Raw genomic sequence first — 7,607 nt, 5'->3', positions numbered from 1 at the left:
AACCGCAAAGGGAATAGGAAAGCGACTAATGAGAAGTTTATGAGTAAGACTATTGAAAAGAAGGATCCTTCAGACAAGTTGGTCTCAAGCCTGCAAAAGAAACTAATGGAATTAGAAGAAGAAGTGTCTGATATGCGCGGTTGGTCCAAGTTGTTACTCTCTGTCGATCCCACTCTGGAGACAAACATAGATAAGCCGCCTATCACAAGTCAAGCCACTCTCGAAGATAATCCTCCACCCACTCACCCTACACCAACTTACCCCACTTCTCAAAATCAACCAAGCTCTATTCAAATGCCTCCAAGGAACACTCACTTTCCAAATTACCCATATCCTCCTCAACATCATGCTTATGCTTCTAGACCTCCATATCTTACTCCAAGTCTGCCGAGTCCTCCCTTACAAGCTCCTCAATATCAAACACCTCTACCCCAAGTCCCTTGGTATTGTGCGCCGCTCATACCATATCAAATTCCTTCATATCAAACGCCTACATATCAAAAACCTACTTATCCTATTCACAATGTCAAAACCCTCACTCAAAAACATATTCGCAAACATCTATTTAATGTTGAGAAAAGGCCCATCAAAATTTACACTCTTTTGACTCAGCCTATAGATCAATTCTATGAAAAGTTGAGGTTTGCTGGTCACATCGCTCCTATCAGTGGAATAGGGATGAATACACGTGCAAGGTGGATGGAACCCTCTAAGGTTTGCGCTTATCACTCAGGGATGAAAGGACATACCATAGAAGAATGTCATGATCTGAAAAACAAGATTCAGCATTTGATTGATACCAAGATCATATGCTTGGAGGACTTCGCGCCAACGGAATCCCAACAGTGAACATGTTGAAGCTCAATTGAAGCAGTTTCCAATAAGAGGTTTGCGTTTTTTAAGTTTATGTTTTCTACATTCAGGTACCCATAGTAACATATGGGAAATAAGTTGGTCAGAATCTATCATTCAGTTACTACTCAAGAAGGTTCTTTTAAATGTCTTGCTTATGCTCTTTGTAATTTGGGAACTACGCAGACCTGATTCCCGTTTAAGAGGGGATGCGTAGGCGCTCCTATTGTAGTTCGGTCTTATCCTAATTAAAATTCCATTTTCCCCTTTTGATTGTGTAACTGGGGCAGAATTTTTGAGACTCAATTTTTGAGAGAGTCTCAAAAATTCCATTAGAAGAACATTTTTCTTACAAGTGATGATACTGGGGCAGAATTTTCGAGAGGAACTCAAAAATTCCTTCAAAAGCATTTCTTCTCGCAAATCAGTAATTGAGGCAGAATTTTTGAGAGGGTCTCAAAAATTCCTTCGAAGGCATATTTTCAACACAAATCAAGACTGGGACAGATTTTTTTTGAGAGGATCTCAAAAAATTCACAACAAATCAAGCTACAATCTGCAACGAAGATCAGAATAATAAAAGTTCTATACTGGGGCAGAAAATTTTGAGGGAACCTCAAAATTTTGACAACATCGCAAAGATCGACCGTCGAGCAGACATCAAAGGAATACATTGTGCCAAATCAGGGACACAGATCAAACTCCCCTTTAACTAACTATTTTTCTTTGAATGCAGAAAAGACAGGTACATATACAAGAAGCAACTTCAACATCGCTTGAAGGATCAACACACCACTATTTTGAGCCTGACAAATCGGCAGTAAATGGCACCCCATCATTCTAATCAGACGGAAGGAGCAAGCCACTTTACGTCAATCCAGAATAATCGCCAGTCAACGGCCTCCTGTCTTTACTATAGGATGGAAGTTCAAGCACAATACTCTGAGCTCAAGAATCGCCAACAAATGGCACACTATCCTTTCAACGAGCCAAGGGCCAAACTATTGAGCCCAAGTCACTAGTCATATGACACACTATCCTTCCGATAGGATGAAGCATCAAGCTATTATATATTGAACCCGACAATCGCTATTCAACGGCAACCTTTCCTTACTATAGGACGGAGGGTCAAGCTACAACACTCTGAACTGAAGATTCACCAACAAATGACAATCGACACTTCCAATAAGAAAAAGGTCCGAGATACTTATGCCCTCAATCAACTACTTTGCATTTGTGCCCAAGGATTGCATTATTGCATATGCCCTAGATTGCATTGTGCCCGAGATTGCAGGTGCCCAAGATTGCATTGTGCCCGAAAATTGCATGTGCCCGAGATTACATGTGCCCGAAACTGCATTCTGCCAGAAAATTGCATATGCCCGAGGATTGCGTTATTACATGTGCCCGAGATTAGATTGTGCCCGAGATTGCATGTGCCCAAAACTGCATTGTGCCCAAAAATTGCATGTGCCCGAGGATTGCATTATTACATGTGCCCGAGAATGCATTATCCGCGAAATTGCATTGTGCAAGAATTACATTATGCCCGAGAATTGCATTGTGCCTGAGATTGCATTATGCTCGATATTGCATGTGCCCGTTGTTACATGCTGCCCGATATTGCATTTGTGCTCGAGATTGTATTTGTGCCCGAAGATTGCATGTGCCCGAATTACATTATGCCCGATGATTGCATATGACCGAAGATTGCATTGTGCTAGAATATTACATGTGCCCGAAGATTGCATGTGCCCGAATTGCATTGTGCCGGAAGACTGCATGAGCCCAAGATCGCATTGTGCCCGAGAACTACGTGTGCGCGAATACATCTGTACAGATTCACTACTGAATCAAGCCACAAGATGCTCAAATTACATCAAAACATATACGCTCTCTTTACTCCTTACTTATGTTCCGAAGGCGTCATGATCTAAAGGCAACCTTCATGGCCTGCGGACATCATATCATGGCCTAAGGATTTAATTTTTGTTTATCATGATCCAAAGGCATCATTTTTCATGGCCCGCAGACAACATTTGCATGACCTGAGGATATATATTTTTGCGTATCATGGCCCTAGACATCATAGCCAAAGACATCATTTTCATAGTCTTAAGGCAAACATCATGGTCGATATGGGAAATTGCATCATGTTTACTTTTAGCATTTGTTTAAAATATTTGCTCTAATCATATTACAAGCTACGGATTTGCAGAGACTAACATTTTGCAGATAGGATATTTTTCACCTTTCAGCTACAATTATCGTGCTTATATCTACCGCAACAAATTCCCTATCAATTTCTTTGCTACTCGTATTACTGTTTTCATTTAACCCTTAGCTATTCATACTTACTGCTTTTCACTCAATCCTTGCTTAAGCTGGAAGTCTCTATGTCATGCTCTTCTCGCTACTCTAATCCTATCCATTCAAGCCAATATCGTTCCCATTCGAATACCGTACCGCTCTTTCAATTTTTAGGAGTTTCGTTTGCTCCTGAATCTAGAACTACACACGACCTGATTCTCGTATAACCAGAGATATGTAGGTCACTTAATACCAAAGTCTCGGTCGTACCCCTCTTCAACCTTATATCATTTCAATTGATCCCACTGACATTTCTCGTCGGTCGGACAAAATCGGCTACTAAGTCAGCGTTGGTTACCCGACAATTCATCTTTCATTGTCAAACAACCAAGGAGAAGCTGTTGACACCCAATTTTGACCGACCTTTAGCAATTTCGGGAATGCTATTCGATTAGATATGTATTTTTTTAAAATATTTTGAGTTTAAAATTTTAATTGATTTTGTCTAAAAACGATATATTTAGTATGCATGCTTTATAAAAATTATTGTAAATACTATTAAAATATTTTTAAAATTATTAGTAAAACTCGAAATAATTCAAATGTCTTAAAAATTTAAGTGACTTTAATTATATAAAAATATTATAATATTTGTAGTATTTTAATTGAATAACATTTCTTAATTTTCCTCAAAATCATTCAAATTATAGCCTATTTTATTCTAATTCATTCCAATTCTAGCCTATTCTATTCTAATTCATTTCAATTCTAGCTACATCAATTCAAATTCTCATTTCAAATATAGCCTTTGTTGATTTCAATTTTAGCCTATTCTTATTCCAAAATCAGATTTAATTCTCTTTTAATCTCAACCGTCCATCCTTTAAGTTAAACCCTAGATCAATCCTAGCCGCTCATCTAAATTGATCCAACAGTTAAGATCAACTCCCTTTTTCTTTCCTATTTTAAACCTAAAAGGACTCCTAACCCTATCACTTTTGACTTCATTCTCTTCCTCTCCTCTCTTTTAGACCGCCACTCCTCCTCCTTTCTTCTCACCAGATCACCGCCTATGGCGAGAAGAGCAGCCTCCAGTGAGAGGTAGCGCCGCTCGCTCCCTTCTCCTCTTCCTCTCTTCCTCCCCTCCTCACTCTCCTTTTTCGGATGAAACAAGCAGCGAAGGTTGCTGTCCGACCAGCAGCTCCAAGACCTAAGCCACCGACGAGCTCCATGAACACCAACAACAACTGTCAGGCGAGGCCATGGCGAGCAGAAGCTCCAGCTGGTGAGAACAACCAGCGAGCTTCAGAGCAGCGCCATAACCAGTGAGACAGCAGCTCCAGCCGGCGAGAAACACCAACAAGGTAGCGGCTCCGGTGAGCCCTACTCCTTTCTTCTCTCTTATTTATGGCCAGTAACTCCAGCAGATGAGCATGGTGAAATAATGATAATGGAGTTTGCTTGGACCTCATCTCTTCGGTTGGTTTTAAGACGAATCACAACAGATCCGTCTGGGTTAGTTTCTCTTTTAAAATTTTACATTATAGATGCTTAATTTGTCTACTCTTATGCATGTTCTAGATAGATTTCGTTATGAGCATTAAACTAATCATGATTTGCCGATCTTATGGACTATTTCTTGTTGATTTTCTGAACTCCGGAAGCATGTGTATTTTAGCTTTATCAAAATGTCATTATATTCTGATTTGATATAAGTTTGATGTATGTTTGCTAAGCACTATTTTGGTGTTGACATGCCGTTGAATTTTTAAATTTTTGTTGATTCTTGGTTCAATTTGTTAAGTTTTGATATGACAATTGATAAATTCTCTTAGATTTGGCTGTTCTCCTATTTAAGTTTGATTATTTTTCTTCTGTGAGGATATTTTTTTATGAATTGAATTGTGATCTTTAATATCTTCTACTGATATATAATTATTGGCAGGTTTTCTTCCTCCTTATCTAGTTATGGTAAAATTTATTAGAGCAAATAAGTCTTGTGACTTGATTTGAGCTGTTATGATATTGTCTTTCCTTAAATAATAAATTGCTCCCTTTCAGCTGATGATGTGTTTGTTAGTTAACGTATTTTAGGTGCCTTATTCATGTTTAGACAGATTGTTACTTGTTTATATTTGGTAAAAAAAAAGATTACTAACAATCTGATTTGGCTCTCCTTTGAAATAAGGAAAATGTTATATTAATAGATTCCTTAAAGTATTTGTTTCCCTTATTTGTACCCCTCTTCTAATATATAAATAGGACCCCTCCCTCATTGCTCACACACTCTCACATCGGAACATTTGGCTTACACTCTAAAAAAAAACACTAAAAAATATATTGCTCTCTACTCTAAAAAAAAAAAGAAAAAGAATTATGTTTTTCCGGCAAACATCAAAGCTCCTCTCTACTTGCTATTTTGCTGTGTTCGGGTCGGTTATTGGATTAAGTGTGGATCTTCATTGCTATTTTCTTTTACTGCATAACTGGTTAGTATCTTTTATACATGTTTAATTTATGTTCTGCATCGCCTTAGTTATCTTAAGTCAAAAATTGGGTATTAATAAATAAAAGAAAGCATCCGGGTCAGTTTTCTTCTCCCCTATTATGTGTGATATTATATTTTGCTTGAATGAATTGTTTGTTCGAATCTGGTGTGTATTCTCTGAGCTATTATGTAATTAGTTTGTTGTACTATCCATTCACTCTTCCACTTTGGTTTAGCAGGCTGAATTTATTTCTGGGAGTTTGAAGAGTTGCCTGGGATGGGTCATTGGGACAAGATTTTTTAAAAATAATATTTGTATTTGCTATTATGGTTCTGTAATATTTTTTGTTGTAAACTCTAACTTTATCTATATATATATGAATAACTTGAGGATCGTCTAAAGGGGAGGAGGGGAATTACGTGCTAACTGTTTAGTTATTTACTTCATTTTATTTACGTGTGATTGTTTGAAGGTCTACATTGGTTGATCACACAAAGCCTTGTGAGCATGTTCAATTATGTGTCCGTGTATACTTTGTTAAATCTGGAATTCCTTGCCAACGGCTAAAAATAAAAATAAAATTATGTGGTAATATTTGTGCTATTGTTTACTGCACGCTTAACTAACCATATTTAGTAATTTTAAGCATGTTGATAATTTTGAAATAATTAACTCCAATAACTTACGCATGTTGAATCAAATTAGAATAATTTTAGCCCTTTAATTAGTTAGTGTTTATAAAACCTTGTTTGTTAATATTTTTTTTAGCATGCTAATAAATATAAAAGAAAGGAAAATATGTTGTGTCTGTCTTGATTGTTATCTGTTAATGTGATTTGTTTAATTAATCGCTGAATTATTTTACCTAGAGTTCATTCCTATAGGTTTTGTCTGAATATCATTATCATTTTCAGCATGTTCTACTTAGAAATAATAATCATAAGAATTATTCTTACTTTACATGTTTTGGGCTTAGAAATCATGTATATAGGTTTAAAACTTTGTTACATATTAGATAGACACCATGCCTATAGAATTTAAATATCGCTCAATATATCATTCGTGTGTAGAAATCATGCCATTAGGTTGAAGATCTTGTTCTTTACTTAGAAATCATGTCCATAGGGCTTAACTAATAAAATTGATGTCTAAATAATGTCCGTGTGTTTTAATAACTCAAGCTTGCCATTTAATAAATCAAATTCTAATTAATTTGCCAATAAAATTTTAGCATATCAATCACTTAAGACTGCATGATTATAGGCTTCTAATAAGCTCTTGATTGTTTTCTGCTCACTGCTAATATTTTCTGCATTTGTAACATATTTTGCCACTTAAAATAAATTAACTAGTTGCCAGCATGTTATTTAATATCTACTCTATTTGGTTATTATCGCATGTAATTAATCAACCAGCATGTTAATCTCTTAGATAGCATGTATATAGGCTTCTACTAATTTTTAGCATGTTTTTAAAATAGAAGTAAATCTGTTATGAATATTCTCTGCTCAAAATAGGTATTTTCTGCAGTAGTATTAAAATCTGCTACTGTTTTTTGCATTTACTACGTGCTTGTCCTGATTAAAATCAGCTATGGATTAATTTCTACATTAATAATTAAAACTGCTTCTGTTTTCAAATATTTCTGTATGTGTGATCACTTTTCTGCTATAGTTTAAAATCAAATAAAAAAATATGTTATGTCACTAATTTCTACCCCCCTTTAAAATCAGTTGAACACTAATTTCTGCATGAATACTTGTTCAGTCACTTAAATTAATTTTCTGCATCTGCTACTTGTTCCCCCCGATTAAATCTTACTCGATTAATTAAGTTGTGCACTGTTTTGCCAATTAAAATCAGCTACAAATTAATTTCTGCATTTAATAAACGGACTGTTATTTAAAATATTTCTTTGCATTAATAATAAATATGCCATTGTTTCTAAATAAATTT

At 35.9% G+C, this 7,607-nt stretch overlaps 1 long non-coding RNA gene across 1 annotated transcript; it reads left to right on the top strand.

Moving 5' to 3' along the window:
- The first annotated feature begins 4,150 nt into the window (after positions 1–4,150).
- On the top strand, positions 4,151–6,057 carry LOC102589197 (uncharacterized). The gene is made up of 2 exons (XR_368672.2): positions 4,151–4,677; positions 5,890–6,057. It is a non-coding gene; the product is annotated as an uncharacterized lncRNA (long non-coding RNA).
- The last annotated feature ends 1,550 nt before the right edge of the window (positions 6,058–7,607 follow it).

This window comes from Solanum tuberosum, unplaced genomic scaffold, assembly GCF_000226075.1.
Source record: "Solanum tuberosum cultivar DM 1-3 516 R44 unplaced genomic scaffold, SolTub_3.0 scf00492, whole genome shotgun sequence".
In the NCBI taxonomy this organism is placed as follows: domain Eukaryota; kingdom Viridiplantae; phylum Streptophyta; class Magnoliopsida; order Solanales; family Solanaceae; genus Solanum; species Solanum tuberosum.
Note: the sequence above shows the minus strand (reverse complement) of the source record. Positions and strands in the feature narration are given on the sequence as shown.